Raw genomic sequence first — 22401 nt, 5'->3', positions numbered from 1 at the left:
GACTCTCACTCCGTCCACCCCTATGATGTGTCCCAAGTACAACATCTCCGTCAATCCAAACTCACACTTGGAGAGCTTGGCATAGAACTGTTGCTCCTCCAAGCTGCACAACACTGTCTCAATGTGCTGGAGATGCTCCTCCCAAGTCTTGCTGTAAATGAGTATATCATCAAAGAACACCAACACAAACTTCCTCAAGTGACTGTGGAAGATGTGATTCATGCAAGACTGGAATGTAGCTGGGGCATTAGTTAGCCCGAAGGGCATCACCAAAAACTCAAAGTGCCCATAGTGACACCTGAAGGCGGTCTTGGGAATGTCCTGTTCCCTCACGCAATTCTGATGGTACCCAGATCTCAAATCAATCTTTGAGAAGAATTGTGCTCCTCTCAACTCATCCATCAACTCATCGATCCTGGGTATGGGGTACTTGTTCTTCAGTGTCTTCTTGTTCAGGGCCCTGTAGTTAATGCACATCCTCAATGTGCCGTCCTTCTTCTTCACCAACACCACGGAAGAAGCAAAGGGACTCGTGCTTGGCCGAATGTGTCCAAGAGCCAGAAACTCCTGAATGGCTTGCTCAATCTTATCCCAATAGGCCTTGGGATGCCTATAGGGGGTAGTAATAACTGCCTGTATGCCCTGCTCAAGCTCAATGGTGTGCTCAAACCCCCGGTCCGGTGGCTGTCCTGGCGGATTCTCCCCAAATACTGTGGCATACCGGTCAAGGATGGACTATATCTCTGGGTGCACTGTCTGCCCTGTAGTCCCTGCCTCTGATGCACGCAGCTCCACTGCCCACTCTATGTCTCCCTTCCGGAAGACTGCCTCCATCCGATGAGCCGAAACAGTTTGAAGCAGATATGTGTGCTGTCCCCGTATCTTCTCACGCCTCCTTGTCTTCTCATCATCCCTCTCCATCTCAAGGGCCTTCCAATCTGTCGTGACCTTCCCTAGAGTGATAAGCCACTGAACACTCAGTACTACGTTGGTGTCCGGAATATTGACCACGAAAAAGTGGTCAGTTAGTGTGTAGGTGCCCATCGTCACTAATAACTTTGGGACATAACGAGCACACACCATGGTCTAATCCCCTGGGACCAAAACTGAAAATCCATCGAAGCTCTCTGTCTGTATACCTCTCCGCTCAACCATTTATGTGTCGATGAAGTTATGGGTTGCCCCACTGTCAACCAAAACTGATACTCGCTGGCCACGTACTGTCCCCAGTACGCGCAATGTCAAATACTTGGGAACCCCTCGCAATGCTGCAAGGGCTCCTCTGGTAGGTGCAAAAGCCGCACCACCTGCTGCTGGTGGTGGAGGCAGCAAGGGACCCTGCACGGCATGACCATCTCCTGCCTCCACATCATCCTCCTCATCCTCTTCCCCGCTGCTCTCGGAGAAGACCTCAATAAGGTGTGCTTTGCCTGCAACACATCTATATCCTGGTGCCCACGACTCCTGATAGGTAAAACACAATCGCTTCTTCGTCAACTCCCTCCTGGCGTCATCATCAATCTGTGCTCGTCCTGGATTTCCCTTTGGAGGCGAAATCCTCACGTCCTTCCCCTTAGGCTGGAAAGCCTGTCTCTAGGGGTAAGGTGTCCGGGTCCTGGGTAAGACATCCTGTAAGTCCCGGGTCTTGCTGATAGCATCCTGGAGTGTGGCTGGTCTAGTGGACCTGACTAGACCCCGAAGTGGCTCTGTTAACCCCCTAACAAACATGTAGATCCTCCGTGCGTGGATAGATCTAGTACCATCACTGAAATCCTCAAGAAGTCTGCAATGTAGGTCTTTGGGCTCCCTGTCTGTTTGAGCCTCTTCAACTCAACAAAGTGCTGTTCTGGATCCCTCCGGTCAAACCTCTCTATCAGTCTCCTGGTGAACTCGGCATATGTCGTCACTGTGGAGTGTTCGAGTGTAACTAACCCATGGAACCACCAGTCTTGGGCCTCAACATCCAAATGTAATGTCGCCACCTTGATGGCCTCTGTCTCCGACATCTGGTTAAGTTGGAAATAGATGTCCAGCTTCTCCACCCAAGACTTTGCCGAACTGTTTGATGAGCCATCAAACGTAGGCAAGTAAAATCTACTAGCTGTGCGGTGGGTGTCTCCATCATGATAATGCCGGTATCCTCTGTGATGGTCGCGGGGTCTACTATCCCGCTGGAGCTGAACAAAGTCTCTGAATGAGAGAGCATCCCTGAACTCATGCCCATAGGCTTGGTACTCCGCAAAACAATCGCCCATATGACCGGGCTCTGCCTCCTGCTGTGCTTCGGCCCCCGTATCTGCTCCTAGGAAAGTGGGCATGGTAGAGCGTATAGGGGCATGTGAGGCCATTTGCTGAGTAATATCACGCTGAGTGCACCCTGCTCTGGAAAATGGTGAGATGCACCTGATTTCTCTCCAACCTGGAAAACTCGTGGGCTCTCATGCTGTCTAGCCTCCACCGCCGTGAATCTTTGCCCCATCACCTCGATCTGCCTCGATATATCCTGCACCGATTTGAGGAGCATGTCCGCAAATTTCTTCCCGTCATCATCTGCCATCGGATCCTCCTGCTTTGTGTCCACCACAGGCTCCTCCTGTTCTGCGTTCACCATAGGCTCCTCCTGCTCTGTGTCCACCACTCGAACACAGTCTCCCTCTCCGTAGGTGTTCTCCAACCTACGCCTAGTGTCTGTGTATCTCCTACCTCTGTAACAGATGTAGGGCTTTTCCCTCAGTGTCATAGATTGCTAGCTCCACAGACTAAGCCAGATCTATGCTCTGATACCACTGTAATATCTCGTTTCAGGGATATCCCTCAAACCTAGCAAACTCCAACCCAATACATGCAAATGATATAGTAACCGGGAAGCTCAAAAGAAAATAACAGTGGTGCAACATATAATAATATAAACACAGAATACAAGCAGATACTCAAGAAATGCAGAGAGAAATGCTAAGCCATTTTATTATACTGAGCAATGGAATGAGTACAGGAGGTGATCAGAAAGATGGCACCTCGACTTGCTCAAGGCAAGTGAAGAAATACACTCAAAATAGCAAGGAAATGGCTTCTCTTTGAATTGCGTCCAAGCTACTGGAGAATTGCTGTGCTGTTGCTGGAACCAAATGTGATTTGGGGCTGTTCCCCTCCTCAGAAAATGCTGAAACTCTGGAATTCGCCTCTACTCAATAAACCCAGAAAAGCCCAGAAAGCTTTTCCAAAATGGCTGACCCCCGGAAATCGTCCCCTTGAGGACCTATGCAATCCCTCAAGGCTTTGCGCTGCCACATAATGGAACCCTCCAAAACTCCACCCGAAACTCTGCCAAAATCCTCCAATATGCAAGGGTTGATCCCTTGCTCAATCTCCCAGCTCAAATCCTCCGCAAAACCCTCAATCCGGAACTCCCACCAAAATAACTGCGTCCCTCTCTCAAGATTGCGCAGTTATAAAAAATGCTTAGTTCCTCCTCACTCCAAAGGCCAATCCTCTTGCAAAAGACTGCTGGAAACTACCTTGCCCGAGCAGGCACTCGAAGTCCCTCGGGGCTAAGGGTGAGATCTCCGAACGGAGACACTCGTTGCACTAAACAGTGCTGCAGATAGGCTAAACAGCCAGTGTGCTCTAAGTCGAAGTGACTAGCTCAAATGCACATAATCGAATGCCAAAATGAGGAGGCTCCTCTCTTCTTTATAGTGTTGGCCCTTTTCAACCCTAAGGCCCACCTCTTCCAACGTAGCCTTCCTCTTGCCACGTGTTTTTCTCCATCTGTGCAGTCCCTCCAAGTGTCTACGTGGGCCCCTCCTCTACGTGGTCCTTTGGCCCCCTTGGCTCCCCTTTAAGTTACAACGTTGTGCTACTAGGGAGTGAATTTATTTTAAAAGTGAGTTATGTCCCCCCTTTCCTCACCTTTTTATTTATAAATAACTAAAGAAGGAAAAATTGAGCAAAATTAAATATTCCAATTAGCCATGGCTAATTAGGAATATTACAGAAATGGTTCTTTCGTCTGATACCTGCAATTCCTTCCATTGAAGATTTTGAGATTTGTTAGTTATGTAATGTCTTAATATAAATACATGAAATACATTATGAACTTTATGCAAGTGGGGTGGCAGTGCAAGACGATAGGCGACAGGTCCGTCTTTTTCCAGAACTTTGAATGGCCCAATTAATTGGGGTGATAACTTTGTCCATTTTTCAAATCGGATGGTGCTTTTGTTGGGTTTGATGCAAATGAAAACTTGATCTCTTACTTCATAATTCCTATCTGTCCTATGAGCATCAACATAACTTTTTTGTCTATCTTGTGCCTCTTTCAATCATTGTCTAATTTGTTTTACTTGTTCCTCTATCTCTTGAATTAATTCTGGCCCCACTATCACCAGTCTTCTAACTTGTCCCAACTTAACGGTGTCCGGTAAGGTCTGTCGTACAATGCTTTAAATGGAGGCATTCCAATTGAACTGTGCTAACTGTTATTGTATTCAAATTCAACTAAGGGCAAGTAATTTTCCAGTGTGTTTGCTGGTCCATAATGTACATCCTCAGCCTATCTTCTAGTACTTGGTTCACTCTTTCTGTTTGTCCTTTAGTCTTATGATGGTAAGCTGTACTTAAATTTAGTTGAGTTCCTAAGGTTGATTGCATACACGTCCAAAATCTTGAAGTGAATCGTGAATCTCTATTTGATATGACCTTCTTAGGTACTCCATTAAATCTGATAATTGCATTTATAAATACCCAGGCTATGTCAGCAACTTCGTAAGTATCTCTTACAGAAATGAAATGGGCACTTTTTGTTAATTTATCCACCACGACCAAAATGGCATTATGCTTTTGTGGCATAAGAGGTAGCCCAACGATAAAATCCATAGAAATTATTTCCCATTTGGTCATACAAATGTTGTGAGGTTGCAGGAGATCTGTTGGATGACAATGGTCAACCTTCACTTGTTAACATTCGAGACATTTTGCAACGAATTAGACAATATTGCATTTCATGTCTGCCCAAAAGAAGAGTTTCTTTGTATCAACATGCATTTTCTTTACATCAGGATGTGCATAATATAATGCTCTGTGGGCTTCCTTAAGGATGGTGTTTCGGAGATCCTTGTTGTCCTCTGAGATAATTCTAGGTTAAGTAACTGTGCCAGAGCATCTAAAATGTTTTGTTGTTTTAAATTTTTTTTGGATGACCAATGTAATGAGCAGATTAAGGTAGGTGTTTAAACCTTAATAATACTAAATATTTAGAAAGGGTTGATTCTTTACCTCTGAATAGTAATTTGATTTAAAAGTGTGTGGAAAAGCAGAGATGTAAGAGGCTATGATTTCCTAACTATTCAAACTGAATCTTTAGTTAATCACAAGAAAGAATGCAAGTAAACAATGTTTACAATCCAACAAAATATATTTAATCTCATGAAGATGATTGACAATTTATAAATGTAGAGGAGCTTATAAAGACAAACAGTCGAATAAACTAATCTCTTAAATAGATTATAACTTTAGAAGGGATTTAAGATAGAATGATATTCAGTTTTATCTTACCCAGTGTTCTTCATAAAAAGTTAAATACATGTAAAACAACAAAATGAAGTGAAAACATAAGAAAAACTAAGAAAGTGACAAGCTGTTTGAAGCAAATCCAAAATCCTTTCATTAATATGAAACAATTTTAGTTTGATACAGGGTTACTTGGGAGCGGGAGCGAAAACGGGGAATGAGAGCAAAAATGGGAGCGGGAGTGACATTTTCAGAAGCTCCCGGTTTGGGAGTGAATCCCGGAGCGTTTTTTATATAATATATATATATTTTTTATATTTTGATGCATATATGTCAACAAAAACATGTAGAATGATGAATTAGATATAAAAAACATTAAAAACATAGATTGAACCATATAACAACAATCATCTAGAAGTTATAATCTTTATCAACGACGTCCACAAGTTAGTAACATAGTAACATACAACATATTGAGTCCCATGATTCATCAATCGTGAAGTTTCAAGCTTTCAAAATTCAATATATAACATTTATCATCATTGATCACCAAAGTTGTACTTGTAAGCTAAGTGTAACCATTACAACAAATAATATCTAACATGAGATGAAATGAAATGAAACAACTTTCAACTTTCATGAAGCATCATATTCATAATTCATTACTAATGAGTTATAATTGCCAACTTCAAACTTCAAACTTAAATTGTCATATATTGTTTAAAAAAATATCATAATAAATATGAAAGAGTCAATAGCTATAAAAACTATTAGAAACTAGAAAAGACAAGTAAATCTATTATCTATTGCTTATGCTTGGGCCTCTTGCCACCACGAGAAATGTCTAATTTTTTAGTTTTGTTGGAAAATCAGGATCTTTGTCATTAATATCACCCTCTAAGCATTAATATCCAGAGGTATCTTTGTCATTACCTCTGGATTTGTATAGGGATCTTTGTTATTAATATCACCCTCTAAGCATTAACATAAAATAGAAAAAGCATAGCATGTCAAGTCAAGATTTTGTTTGAGTGATGCGTACATCTTTAGGAGGATCGTGATAAAGGAGTTCCACAACCAATGTCACTAACATCAAGGTACATAGAGGGATTGGTGCTCTTGATTAAATACAAGTTCCATACCCTAATACATGACAAAATTCAATGGAAACATTGCAATCCCCCAATCCTAAAATCCTGAAAAACTGACAAGTCTGTTGGATTTTGAATGAAATAAAAAATTCTACTTTCTCCATATGAAATCCAATGAGGTCGGAACCACTCTCAAACATCCTGAGTCATTTCATGGTAATGTTAAAAATTTAAGTAAAAGGATGAAAATGAAGATTAAGGAGAATGTCACTTTTACTTCCTGGCCAATTCGCTGGCCATCACACACTCCACGCAGCCTTCTCCAGCGTTTTCTGCTCCCGCTACAACTGTGTCTCTCCTCTGCCACCATCGTAGCCTCCTTCATTCTCACGCAGCTCCTAAACCTTCACGTTAACCATCAAATCCGCTGCTCGTTGTCCATTCCATTCCCTTCCTCATCGCTGCACCTACACTCCTCCGCAACCTGCCATCCTCACGCGGCTCCATTCCAGCTCCACGCTGCCCATCCGCTAGCCATACCCTTAGATCTACCTGCGTTTTTCCTTTCCTACGCAGCTTCAACTCCATCTCATCTCTGTTTTGGTCTCTCCATTGCAGAAAACCGTCCCCTCCTTCCTCTGCTATCTCCCTCGACCTGCCATTGAGCTCCTTCAGCCGCCGTCGCCAAGTTTCCTTACACCTGCAGTCAACGAAAGCATTCAATTTTTTATTTTTTTTATTTTGTATGCTATGCGGCTAGGGTTTAGATAGGCCCATTAACATAATTCGATTTTCATTTGACTAGGTGTTGGTTCTTTTTTATGATTAGGACTAGTATATATATATTTCTTTTAGGTTTATTAAAGTGTTTTTAATTTAGGACTCTTAACAAGTTACGATTTAGTCTTTATTTTTTATTTTTTTTACTTAGTTATTTTAGTTTTTCATAATATATATATATATATATATATATATATATATATATTAATTTTTTTTTTTTCTAAAATAAAAATAAAAATACAAAAAAAATAAAAGGGGTTAGATTTAGGTTTGTTGGACACCTAATCCTCAATGGGTTAGTGTGGAAGCTGAATAGACAAAAGGAGTCCAAGAGACCTTGGGATGTGGAACCCAACGGTCACAATATGTACTATAAATGTAAATCATTTGTTAATAAAGATGTACTCTCATGTTTTATTTTTCATATTCTATTGCTGCCCATGTGTGTTTAACATGGTATCAGAGCGGACGAATTCTGGCCCTGCTCATATTTGAGTCACTGTTTTCAATATGAGTCACTGTTTCCTTGTGGCCTTTTGTTGTGTTTCTTTCACTAGACCTATGCATTGACCATTAATGTTATGTGGGTCGTGAATTCTCGGTGCAGTGATATTGCTGGTTGATTAATTCATGCGCTGGTGTTGAAGCTTTACTCGGAATAGAGCATTGAAATAGTGGTACACATTTTGAAGTTTATATGCCTGCTCCTAATCAAAACTCTATATATGTGTTGGTCTAAATATTTATATATGATTGAATTCGTTGTATATATTTGTGCTGGCATATGTATAATTTTTGGTGCGTTGAATGAATACCACAATGTGGTGTATGGAAAGCATTGAAATAGTGTGAGGCAGATGCGTTGGTCTTATTGAGCCAGATGCATTGGTCCATATTTAAATATGCAGCGTATGCCTTGGACTGTGGAATGTGGTTATAAATATGACCTCTGCTATGTGTTGAAGGCCGTGCAAAAACGTTGAGAGTTAAAAGTCCTGGCGCGTTGGCTCATTTCTGTTCAAGCTACCTACTCTGACCATTAATGTTATGTGCGTTGTGAAGTCTGGGTGCAATCATATTGCTCGTTGATTCATGCGTTGGCGTTGAGCTTGAAGTCTGAGCGTAGTTCATGGCATTTGAATGCATATATCTCCATGTGTTGGAATGGACAGTTGATTTTCCCTGTGTTGTGTCTCTGTACGCCGGTCAAAGGAATTCAAAACGTTTTGAACATCCCTGTGCCTGGTGATCTCCATGTGTGTCAGTCATATGAAAAAAAAATGTAGTCGGTTGTTGCAGTTGTATTCTGCGTTGAAGAAAGACCAATTTTAGCCATTATCCTGCCATCCCTGACATTCCTGACCTCTGAAATCCGCAGGTCTCTATTTTTGGTCTCTGACTCACTGTCCATACGTTGAACTGCCATACCAGAGTCCGCTTGCCTGTCTGACATGCTGTGTGCTGAACGCTGCTCATAACATTATCACGCTGCTCATTACATTATAACGCTGGCCTGACATGCGTTGAACTATCCTGATGCTGCTCCTGCTTTCCCGACGGCGGAAACTGAATTCGTGTTAGGGTTTGATTTTTGTATTCCTTTCGCAACTCATCTAAGAATACAAAGAAAGCACTGGGAGGCCTTTTCGAGTTTCGAGTTTTGATGCTGCTCATTGTTCTCTATCCCTCTCTGAGAACTTGCAGCCATTAATTATCTGTAAGCGTGTCTGTGCATGCGTGGAGAATGAATGTCGCTCGTCGAGGTTGAATATGTTGCTATTTTCTACCCACAGTGCTGGTGAAAGCCGAGTTCAATTGCGACTATGTGTCCATTCTTTGTGCTAGTTCATTGAGTTTATATGTACGTTGGTCGATTCGTTGAGTTTATCTGCCATTCACTGTTTAATTCCTGGTTGGTGCATTTACATTGTACGTTTGTTGGAGAACTCGGATTGGCCGCTCAATTTGATTTCAGTGCGGTTTTGCTGAAGATGTATCGACTGTCTTTTGAGTTTCAGTGCGGTTTTGCTGAAGATGTATCGACTGTCTTTTGAGTTTCAGTGTGGTTTTGCTAAAGATGTATCAACAAAGACTGTCTTTCATTGACATTTCAAAACGGAAGGGGTCGGTGCTGGTGGCCAGAGGAACAGTCTAATCGAGGAGTTAATCAAGGTAGCAGAAGGCGTTCGACTCAACAACCAGATTGAATCCCTTTCCCAGATTGTAGATAGGGGAACGAATTTCTAATATCAAGAAGGTAGAATCACACTGAATATCAGTCCCAGAAGATGGACGAAATCTACTTTTTATTGTGGGCGCAAACATTCCTTATAGAATATTTCTCTGAAGAGGTAGAGCTTATGTTAAATTGGCCAAGTTCAGACTACCACCGGAGACTGAATTTTTGAACATGTCTGAATGGACAGGCCATTCTTCAAGTACGTAAATTCTAGAATTTAATCTTTGAAGCATCACTTCCAAAATCGGGTCGTGCTGGACATATCAAACCTTGAAGGCCAACTTAGCTTCCAAACCAAGTTCATATTGCTTTCCTGGTCATCTTTCTCTGCTAGATAAGAGGGATGCATTGTTTCCAGCATAGCATTAAGTGCTATCAACAAGTTTATAAAGATCATTTTTGTCTTCTCTAAAAAGAATTGGAGCGAATCCCAGGAGCCTGCATAGCAGCTATTTGTAGAAAATCATTTAAATTTTGGTAAAGGAATCTACACAGAGCAGAGACACGACCTATCACTATAGCTATAGTTGCTCCAAGTTTCCAGTCCTTCACTGCTACAGGACTTCACTTATAGGCTTGGAATCGCTGGTAACTTTGGGCAAATTGATCAAGATCTCAAGTTGAGGAAAAGAGGACATTGTCTGTCCGTAGTTCATTTGGAGTCAAGGGGATTATTGATAAAGGGACGTGGACTTGTCCTATAGCGAATCATGAACTAGTTGCAGAGTGGCACCTCTGGTAGCAGCGTACATCACTACAAATATCTTCATGCAATTATTACATAAAGTTGAAGTGGACTATTGTTTTCATGCAAATCTGGTATCTCAAATATTGAAGTGGACTATTGTTTTCTTTGAAGAAAGTGGCAAGATCAGAGAATATTGATTCGTACCCCAGTCAAAGCATATGAGCATTCAAGTCCTGTCCATGACATGGTGTTATAATTGTTGAAGTTTTGTTAGCCATCATTTTTGATTCAAAAGGGAAGGAGTATTTGAAGGATTCAAGCAAGTTTGCAGTTGCTACTGCCCCAGTTGTGGTATTAAAACTCATTATAGTCTCTGTCTACATATATATGCATTGATTCCTTGATTCATTTGTTGCACATTTATAAAGGATATTGCTGTGTACTATGAGTGGATATTACTTTTCTGCACTGAGTAGTAGTTGTGATCAGTTTTTAAGGTGTAAATCAGACATTGAAAAAAAAATAAAAAAAAGAAGGCCAGAACCAGTTAAAACTCTGATATTGTCTACTAATCATGATACATTAAAAGTCAGCAAAGTTTCTCTCACAGACATTCAAGTCTGTCTACAAAATGCACAAGAGAAAATTGATTTTTTGCAGCTTGAAACTCAGCTACAGCGAGAAGAATTAAAACAAAGGAGTCATCATTCTGAACATGTTTCTGTTCAGAACATTGAGACTGCAACCCATCAGAAGCAAGTCAATAAAGTTACAGTTGGTTAAGATTTAGTACCCAATAAAGCAGCAATTGTACATGCAGATGCAGAAACTCAGTCTGCACTTCCCAAGCCCATCGTCAGACCTTGCGAACAACTTGTCCACAACAAGCACAAAACCGGTCTTAGATATGACAAGGACTTGTCTTTTCATATTCCAGACTACTCAAAGCCCATTCAGTTTCAGAGTGATGGATTCATTCATGACATTTCACATCCAACTGTTCTAGATTCTGCTCCTCTTCCACAACAACAACAACAACAGATTGTGAAATGCCAACACTGTGACCGAGTTGGCCATTTGGAAGATCACTGTTTTGATCTTCATCCATGTAAGCACTGTCATAAAACCACCCATTCTTCACACAGATGCTTTATAAACAAGCCTCCTGCAAGAACAAAGATTCATCTTGGATGGATTGCTTCTTGGCAATGGGCATCAACAGCCAAGAAGATATTCCAATCACATGTTAGAACTTGTTCCAGAGTATTGAACAGTCTTGTAGTTGAGTTTTCTCCATCATCTCACCTTGTATCTGACAGGGGGAATGATGGTCATCTACAAGCTTCAAAGTCACATCAAGCGAGCCTGAGCCACAACCTACCACACCAGTTTCAGAGTTGTAGCCAGAAACAAAGATGCCCCTAAACATGTCTTCAGTTGGTAATCTGGGACACTTACTCTAGCAGAAGACTTCAGCTTCTTGCCAGTTTTGGAAGAATTCCAGGAACAAAATTGAGAACATTTCCTCTAGCAGAAGATTTCAGCTTCTTGCCAGTTTTGGAAGAGTTCCAGGAATTGCATTAAGCATTCTAGAGTTGTTCGTCATCCTTAAACCATCACAGGTTGAGACTTCCCTTTTCAGGTTGAAGTTCTCCCTTTTATGCGAGGTGAGACTTCCCTCTTGAAAACAATAGGAGCACTTCCTCTAGCAAAAGACTTTAGCTTCTTGCCAATTTTGGAAGAGTTCCGGGAACTGCACTAAGCGTTCTAGTGTTGGTGGTTATCCTTAAACCACCGCCCTTTATACCAACATTTCAGAGAGCACATTCAGCCTAGTGTTGCCATGCATTTTTGCACATTTTGTATTACAACTCTCTTCTTGGACTCATACATAACCCTTCGGATTAAGGAGGGAATGTTGGACACCTAATCCTCAATGGGTTAGTGTGGAAGCCGAATAGACAAAAGGAGTCCAAGAGACCTTGGGATGTGGAACCCAATGGTCACAATATGTACTATAAATGTAAATCATTTGTTAATAAAAATGTACTCTCATGTTTTATCTTTCATATTCTATTGCTGCCCATGTGTGTTTAACAAGGTTTTGATTTATTTCGTTTAGATTTTCATTAACCAAAAATAAAATAAAATTAAGCTTAGCACATATTGAGAAATTCACCTAGGGGATAATTAAGTTGTCAAATTTAAGTCTCCTTCTGGGTGTCTTTTTGTGTTAAAGACTGTTGTGGTATCAGTATCTATCATTTTACTATAGTTAAATGTGCTTAAATTTTTATATCTGAGAATTAACTATTTGAAAGTGGTAAGTTTCCTAGATTTGGGTCATTAAGCATAATCATTTAAATTCTAGGATCTGAACTGGTTAGCTTTTAAATTTCATGGTTGGTTAAAGCATTTGCATTTCTTGAAATTTAATTGCTAAGACATTGTTTATCTATAGAAAATCTGTTGCCCTTGCTTGGATTATTTAATGTTCATTACATGTTAGACATTTTGCTAATATTTTCAAGCTATTGTTAAAAGAGTTTTCATATCCCTGTTTTCTAAGCAACAATACCTAATCAATTACTGGGTTTTCATTTTGCCTAGCAGGATCATTAAAGGCACTAGTATTTGTCATTTAAAATCTAATTAAATCTTAAGCCTTGCTAAGCCTTCATCAAGTATTTGATTACCTCGCTGTGTCTCCCAAGCCGGTTGATTCCCAGTTGGTTCTCCTTCATCCCATTTATCCATAGGGTCTACCCCCCTTAACTTACTGTAGGGAGACAACTTAAACGGAGAGATCAGGGATCAGGGTGACAGCCCCCGTTTTGAGCGTTGTCATGATGTTTAGGCAATTTGTGCGACAACATTTTTTGGCGCTGTTGTCAGGGATTAGAGTTTTTCCTGTCCTTGGTTTCCTCGACATTCATCTAATTCCTTTCTTCCCATCCTTTCATCACTTACCAAGATAAGTTTCTTGTCCTTGGCCCCTTCCTTTCGAGTTTTTCTGAGCTACACTTTTTGTTGGGTGGCGACTCCACTTCATCTATCCTCTGCAAGAGTGTATACTAGAAGACATCCAAGCAGTTTGGTTAATCCCGCTCCTGATCCTGAAAGGGCTCTCAGAGTACGATTACACAAACTCTCTTCTTGTGCACTTCTTGTTAATCTCGGACAAGAAGCCCTCTCTGATATCCACTTGCTTTTTACTAGCCCGGTCGAGCATGACATCATGGACTTATTCGCCCCTTCAGATTTTTCTAACATTCAAGGTTATCCCAATGATATTCCAAAGCATGGGATGGATAAATTGCCTATCTTCTAGGGAAATAATGCAATTAGTGCTAACTCTCATATGAAATCTTTTAGTTCATGGCTGGGTAAGTATGCAAGGGCTGCTGATTTTAATCATGAAGACGTAAAAATGACCCTTTTTGTTCTTACCTTGGAGGGGGATGTTTTAGATTGGTTTACGGAAAAGCCTCAAGATTCATTTGATTCTTTGCAATCGATTGTTAATTCCTTTAAAGAAAAGTATGGAGACAAGAGAGAAGGAAGGCATCTCGTAAAAGCTATCAGTATCATTAAAAAGAGAGAGAATGAGACCGTAGAAGAATTTAACAAGAGGTTTAATGATATTATTAAGGAATTACCTCAAGATTATAAACCTACCGACAAATCTCTTCAAGACTTTTATATTGATGCCTTTAGCCCTGAGCTCTCTTACGAGCTAAGACGTGTTAAACTTCCTAATTATAGGGATTGTCAACCTTTAGCAGTAGAACTTGAGAAAGATAAGGCAGCATCTGGGAAGTCTGAAATCCCAGGTTTTGATAGGCATTCAACGAAATTGAAAGAACCTAAAGGAAAAGAGGTTCAAGAACCTGATAATGACCTTGTTCAGAAATTGCTGCATAAAATTGAAGGCATGGAGATTAACCAAGCAAAATTAACCTCTAACCATGCTAAGGAAATAGTTACTTTGCAAAATAGGTTGGTCCAAATGGAAAGAACTCAAACACAAAATTTCCAGCCTAGAAATAATAATAATAATCGGAATAATAATTGGCAGAAGAAGGGTCAATCTAGTGAGCAGAGACCACCTAATCCGCTTGAACATACTAAGTTGGTTGATGATGCTTTGCCTTACTATCGGGCTTGTGATGCTCTTCATGAGGATACTACTTGCCCCATTGTTAGAAGAATTTTGGATAATGGAATGTTTGGGGCAGGTAATCAAATAAATGTAGTGGGTAAAGAGTTTCTTTTGTCAATGAAAGATTAGATGGAAGTTAAGGAAAATAGCCGATATGTTATGCGTTCTGCATCAGCTTTTAGTATAAATAATTTTGAGAAGGAAGATGAAATCATGGTTAAATTATATGGTGAAAAACCTTCTCTAGAGAAAATCATGGAAATCGCTAAAGATAAGGGTTTAACTTATCAAAGAAGGGATAAAGATCAAAGTGGGAATTAGATTCCCTCTCGAATTTTTAACCCTGTTTCGAACTCTAGATTAGATGTCGATTTGGGAAGTTGGTTTAATAATGCAAAAATCTGGGTTCCTGTCTCCGAGATTGTGAAAATTCCTTTCCAAAGAGCTAAGTTACTAAAAGCTATTGAAGGTCCTCAAGTAAATGTTTCTCAACAGAAAGCCCCGGAGGTTGATTATCAGGATGCTCCTATATATTTGCAAAGTTTAGATTCAGATAACAAGGATCATCAACCATTCTTTATCACTTTGATGGTCAATGGGTATAAATTGAATAATTGCATGCTGGATTCTGGTGCGTCAGCTTGTGTCATGACCAAGAGGGTCATGGAACAACTTAATTTAAGAGTTTCTAGGCCTTACTATAATATATGTGCCATGGATTCTAAGAAGATTGAGGTTCACGGTTTGATCAAGGATTTACAAGTTCATTTATCAGTTTACCCTGACATTATGATTGTGATGGGCATAGTTGTTGTTGATATGCTTGATGCTTGGGGTATGCTCTTATCTAGAAAATGGGCCTCTGATCTAGGAGGGAGTATTCAAATGAATTGGTCATATGCTATGGTTCCTTCTCCTAGAGGTGATGGATTTGTGAGACTTAATAGAGAGCCCGAGAGAAGATTCCATGTTGAAGACCCTAAGAGACCTCATAATGAGATAATTAAAGAACAATCTGACATTGGGAATTATGCTATCATGTCTAATTTCATAGTTCTTCCCGATGATAAGGTTGATAAAAAGATTAGGGATCTCAATGATAAAGTTTGGTACATGTATTTTGATGGTGCATCGTCTAGGCATGGTAAAGGTGCAGGAATAGTGTTAAAATCACCCCTTGGTCATATTTTCAAGTTTGCCTATCGATTGGAATTTGAAGCAACCAACAACGTCGCTGAATATGAAGCTTTGTTGTTGGGTCTTGAGTTGGCAAAGGCTTTAAGAATTAAGTTGCTTAGCATCAAGGGGGATTCTGACTTAATTATCATGCAGCTTAAAAATAAATTTACATGTAAAAATCAAAGGTTAAGGAATTATCGAAATGCTATATGGGATACTATGGAATACTTTGATGCCCACGACTTGGAGGCTATCCCAAGAGAGCAGAATAATTCGACAGATGAGCTTGCTATAGCTGCTTCTACTTTGCAGTTATCTGATAGGCTGATTAAGAATAAGATAAAAATGGAAGTCATATTTAGGCCTTTTGTTCCAGATAACTTAGAGCATTGGCAAGTTTTTCATGATGAGAAACAGGTGATCCGTTTTCTTGACAATTTGGATGAGTTTGAAAATTTTTGGATAGATTCTAAGGAGGATGGATCTGATGATCATGAGGATATCATAAATCCTACTCCTAGGAATGTGGTTTCTTTAGAGCAGCACTTTGATCGGCATGATGACACAAAGTTGAGAGAGGAAAATGAAATGGATCCAGGCGAATACATCGAGGTAAACATTGGTACTTCTAGGGATCCAAAGATTGTTAAAATCTGTAAGGGTACTAATGTTGAAGAAAGAAAAAAGTTAACCAATTTACTTTGTGAATATTGGGATGTTTTAGCATTTTCTTATGATGAATTGAAAGGTTATAGGGAAGATATCATGGAACACACTATCCCCTTGAAAGATGAAAATGCTAAACCTTTTTGTCAAAAGCTTAGGCAGATAAATCCTAAGTTAGCCCCTCTGGTTCAAAAGGAGCTTTCAAAGATGCTTGCAGCAAGGATTATTGCTCAGACGAGGCCTTCAACATGGTGTTCCAACATGGTGATTGTTAGGAAAAAGAATGGTACAATAAGACTTTGTGTTGATTTTCGAAACCTTAATCTAGCATGTAAGAAAGATAATTACCCTTCGCCAAACATGGAGACTATGTTGCAAAGAGTGACTGGTTTTGGAATGATGTCATTGCTAGATGGTTTTTCTGGATATAATCAAGTATGGGTTAAAAAGGACGATTGTCACAAGTCTACATTCACCACACCATGGGGTACTTTCGAATAATATTAGAATGCCGTTTGGATTAACCAATGCTGGGGCTATGTTTCAAAGGGCTATGGATTATGCCTTCAAGGGTTTAATTGGGAAGTTTATCGAAATTTACTAGGATGATCTTACTGTTTTTTCTAAGGATGGTATTAGTCATATGAGTCGTCTTAGGCAAGTTTTTGATAGATGTAGAGAGTACAGGATTTCTTTAAATCCAGCTAAGTCTGTTTTTGGAGTAACCGAAGAGAAATTACTTGGTCACATCATTTCTAAAGATGGAATCAAGATTGATCCTAAAAGAGTTGAGGCAATGCAAAAGATTCCTCTTCCCCATAATCTTAAATTCCTTCAGTCTTTCCTTGGAAAAACAATTTTTCTTAGAAGATTTATTCCAAATTACGCGAAAGTAGCTAAGCCTATTCAAAGTCTTCTGAAAAAAAATGCAAAATTTGTTTAGCAAGAAGATGGCAAAAAGGTTTTTCAGGAAATCAAAGGTGCTATTGCACGAGCCCCTGTTTTAGTTAGTCCTGATTACTCTAAGGATTTCATGATTTTCTCTTTCGCTTCTGAAAATACCATTGTTGGTGTCTTATTGCAGAAAAATAAGGATGGTCATGAGCAGCCTATCGCTTTCATGAGTAGAATGCTTCAAAACTCTGAATTAAAGTACAATACCATGGAAAAGCAAGCCTATGCCTTAGTCAAATCTCTTAAGCATTTCAAGACTTATGCGGGTTATTCCAAAATCATTGCTTTTGTCCCACATTCTGTTGTTAAGGATATATTAACTCAAACTGATTGCTTAGGGACTTGTTCTAGGTGGGTTACTAAAATACAGGAATACGATTTAGAGATTAGACCCACCAAGTTAGTCAAAGGCTAAGGCTTGGCTCAAATGATGATCGAAGGTAATGAAAAAGCCCTTGGTTTGATTTGTCTTAACGATTCATCTTCGCATGAGCTGCAGAGATTAGGAGAGCATGAGTGGTACAAGGACATTGTTTATTACCTGATAAATCTTACATGTCCTAATCATTTAGTCGCTCATAAGAGAAGGGCTCTTAGATTAAAAGCCACTAAGTATTGCCTCGTGAAGGATGGCCTTGGATGGAGAAATCCATAGTTTTAAAACTCCGACTCCGACTCCGACTCGGCCGAGGATCGACTCCGACTCCGACTCCCAAACGGTAATGACTCGGCCGGCTCGATTTCAATGACTCGATCATTGTAAAAAATACATTAAATATTTATTTTTTTTATAAAAAAACATAATTTTAAAGATTTTAAACATAATTTTAAAGATTTTCATTCATGTTTCCAAACACACAACATTATAATATAGATGGAAGACAACATATGATCAAAGTAGGTTCATGAACCAATCCATTATATCAAACTGGTACCCAATGGCAATACATAGTCAATTGTCATACATGATCAAAGACTCAAAACAAAATACACATAACCAAGGAGGCTAGAAATGGCTTCTACAACAAAAGTAAACTGTGACGGTGACCAGACTCCAATACTAGTACTATTGGCTAGTAGCTACTACCAGAGGAGCCAAGATCATGTCGATCAATCTCTGGATCATCATCATCAGAGTCAGACAGGGGGCCCCATGGCTCCTCCTCATCATCATCATCTCCAACTGCAACTGTAGAAGTGGTACCACTAGCAAGCTGTGCAACTGCAGCAGATGCAAGCTGAGATAAAGTAGATATGCGGCTGCGCTTCTGTCGTGGCTGAGCAGAGGAAGCACCTACAACTGGAGTCCTTGCTGGCTGTGAGACTGAGGCTGGTGGATTGGGATTTGCATTCAACTGAACCAGAACAACTTGTTCAGGTTCAATTGATGTCTCAATATCTAAATCTAAATCAACATCCTCATCAGGATCAAACTCTGCTGGACAACTCTCCACTACCCAATCTGATGTTGGATCAATGTCTTCCAACACAATGGGATCTGAATCAGGTCTTTTGTTCAACAAATGGTTTTGTCTGAGCCAGAGGTTGTATTGAACATAAACAAGATCATTTAACCGTTTTTGATCCAAACGGTTTCTCTTCTTTGTGTGAATCCTCTCAAAGATAGACCAATTGCGCTCACACCCAGATGCACTGCAAGTTTGACTCAAAATACAAATTGCAAACCTTTGCAATTCAGGACAATGGTCACCAAAGGCCTCCCACCATTGTGCTGCAAAAAACATAGGAGTGTGATGAGTTAGCTCAACAAAATTACAAATATATCTAACTTTCAAATTATAAACGATTTAACAAACTTTAAAAAAAAGTAAAACTATTAAGAATTTGAAAATTGAAATTTTTGTTTACCTGGCTCTTCTGCTTCTCTTGCAATCTTTGCTAGGTTCTTCCCAAAGGTACCTGATGCATTGCTGAAGGTATTGGCCTGTCGGTGTATCTCTAGCTGATCAGACTCCAATGGGATCATGCGACCAATGCAATCAATTAGTCCATCTCTGACCTCCCCCCTCAAAGCTCCTGACTCCTTAGCTTTATAATGATATCGTGGGTTCAAAAAATACCCAGCTACATGTATAGGGTGATGGAGTTGATTGTTCCATCTTTCATCAATGATTGCCCAAATGGGCCCATACTTTGCCACTCTATCCTTGTATACCGTCTTTATTTGCTCCTTTGCTTGATCCATAGCCTCATAAATGAAGCCCATAGCCAACCTTTCCCCATCCACCAACCGCAACACCTTAACTAGTGGCTCAGCAAGCTTCACAATCTCTGCTGCCTTTCTCCAAAAAGTTTCTTCATAGACTTTCCTTTTCAATTCTTTGCCTTCCGGTTTCTTAGACCAATTGCTTTGATTCCATTCATCACTAGAAAACATCTTTTGCAAGTTTCTATGTTGGGAAAGCATAGATTGCAATGTCAAAAAATGTGTAGCAAATCTAGTGATGGCAGGCCTAATAATATCTTGGCCCCCAGTGTGTTTCCTCATGAGGCTCAAAATCAATGTATGATTGTAGATAAATTTTGTGATGCTTTTGGCATGATCTATAGTGTTTTTGACCCAGTCTATTTTTCCAATATCCTCAAGCATGAGGTCTATGCAATGTGCAGCACATGGGGTCCAAAAGATGGTCTTGTGTTTTTCCTCTAACATTTTACCAGCAAGAACATAGTTAGAGGCATTATCTGTGATGACTTGAACAACATTAGCCACCCCCACCTCCTCAACAACCTGATCCAATAGCTGAAACAACAATTGCCCATCTTTTACCTTATCAGATGCATCAACTGATTTTAAAAACATGGTTCCCCGCGGGTAGAAGACAAGAAAGTTTATGATGATACGGTTTCTTTGATCAGTCCATCCATCTGACATGATGGTACATCCTGTTCTTGCCCATGAGTCCTTGAACTCTTTCAAATACTCATTAATGGATTCAATTTCTCTCTGCAAACGATACCCCCTTAGCTCATGCATAGTAGGGCCTTTGAAGCCTTTTCCAGTAGCATGTATGGCATCAAACATAGGCTCATAATATGGTGAACGAGCAGCATTAAAGGGGATATCAGCATCATACCACCATCTAGCTATGTACTCACAAGTAGTCTCCCTCAATTCTTTCTTCCAGTGGTCATCTAAAGTGGGCTGCATTTGACTTTTACTAACTTCAGGACCATGTGCATCTGATGGAGAGGAGGGAGTGAAATAACTTTTGATAGTCACATCACCCTTTGTCATTCTACCCTTTCCCTTATCTTGAACAGAACCAAAAGAGGGAGGAACATATCGGAAAGGGTTGGATGTATCAGTTTGAGGGATAGAGGAAGAACCATCAAAATCATAATGGGGGTTGGTAGCCATCATTTTTTGTATCTCCCTCTTCCTCCCAATTTCAGCCTGTATGTCTTTTTGCTTAGCCTTATCTTCTTTAAATTTCTCGAAGCTGGCCAACAAATTCTTCCTAATCTCCCCAATTTCTGGTGAGGTACATGGGGTAATTTGGCCTCTAATCCTTGCCAAGTGTTGTTTCAGTCTATTAATGCCCCCAGGACCTTCCTTAATTTTCCTATGGCAAAATTTGCATTGCATTTGACTATCAACCATTTCAACATATGCCCAAGTAGGATCTCTTGCTCTAGGTGCCATTTTTTGACTAGGAAATGAAAGCAAACAATCTGAAAATGAAAAAAAAAAACATTGATTCAATGTTCATTTCTTGGACAAAAAACACTCTCTAAGCTTTCTAAATATGCACCTAAAATTTACTAAGCAAAAACAGATTTATAGAGGTGAAAAAAAATACCTCCAGGCACAAACTGCCTCCTCAAGCTTGCTCCAAGAATCAGCTCCTCAATGCTGCTCCAAATGGCTGCCCAAGAAGCTCCTCACTCCAGCTACAATGCTCCTCCAAGACTCCTCACTGCTGCTCCAAAAACAAGCTCAAGAACTGCTCACTAACTCTCAAAGAAGACTCTCACTCAAATGCACAAGATTGTTGTGAGAGAATGAGAGCACTTGAGTGTGTTAAATAGGGTTTGGGAGGGGGAAATGGACCCCAAATGACATTTAACTTATTCACACAACAGCTTGGAGTCCAAACCAATCAGCATTCACCCAAAAAAATCATTAAAAAAATTAGAAATCGCTGTTTTTTATGTGGTTACGGGCCGATGTTATGACTCGGCCGAGTCAATACGGAAATGGCCGAGTTGGCCGAGTCAGCCATGACTCGGCCGAGTCATTCAATTACTCGGGTCAGTCCGGAGGCCTCCAACTCGGATCAACTTGGCCGTTTCGGTATTGAAACGACCGTTTTCTAAAACTATGGAGAAATCCTGAGGGCATTGTACTTAGGTGTGTTGATGAAATTGAGTCCAAGAAGTTAGTTTCTGAGTTTCATTCAGGATTTTGTGGTGGTCATTATGTTGCTAGAACTACTGCTCACAAAATTCTGAGAGCTGGTTATTATTGGCCTTCGATTTTTTCTGAGGTGCATAAGTTTGTTAGAAGTTGTCAAGCCTGCCAACTGTTCACTGGGAAATAGAAGCTTGCTGCCCTGCGCTTACAACCTGTGGTAGTGGAGGCACCTTTTCAGCATTGGGGTTTGGACTTTATTGGGAAGTTTCATGAAAATTCTAGCAATGGCTACTCATGGATTTTGACTACTACTGATTACTTCACTAAATGGGTTGAAGCCATCCCTGCTAGGAATGCCACTGAAAAGGTCATTATGGATTCATTGAAATAATATCATTACTAGATTTGGTGTCCCTGCTAAGCTCACTACCGATAATGCCAAGCCTTTTTGTTCTTCATAATTTTTGTCTTTTTGTTTTAAGTATGGCATTGTCTTATCTCATTCATCAAATTACTATCCTTAGGGTAATGGTCTTGCCGAATCAAGTAATAAAAATCTCATAACCATTATCAAGAAGATAGTAGGGGATAATAAAAGATATTGGGATAGCAAAATCAAGTATGCTTTATGGGTAGATAGGATTACTAAAAATAAAGCTACTGGTAAAAGTCCTTTTGAATTAGTTGATGGCTTGGATGTAACCTTACCTGTGCACTTGGAATTGCCAGCTTATCAACTCCTTCAACATTTTTCCA

At 40.0% G+C, this 22401-nt stretch overlaps 1 protein-coding gene across 5 annotated transcripts in view; it reads left to right on the top strand.

The window, feature by feature from the left end:
- The window catches only part of LOC149262861 (peptidyl-tRNA hydrolase, mitochondrial-like), a 160183-nt gene that overhangs the window by 13992 nt on the left and 123790 nt on the right, over positions 1-22401 (top strand). The window lies entirely within an intron of this gene.

Source organism: Pinus tabuliformis, chromosome 6 (assembly GCF_031772625.1).
Source record: "Pinus tabuliformis cultivar Carrire ecotype Pingquan chromosome 6, CPIR1, whole genome shotgun sequence".
In the NCBI taxonomy this organism is placed as follows: Eukaryota; Viridiplantae; Streptophyta; class Pinopsida; order Pinales; family Pinaceae; genus Pinus; species Pinus tabuliformis.
Note: the sequence above shows the minus strand (reverse complement) of the source record. Positions and strands in the feature narration are given on the sequence as shown.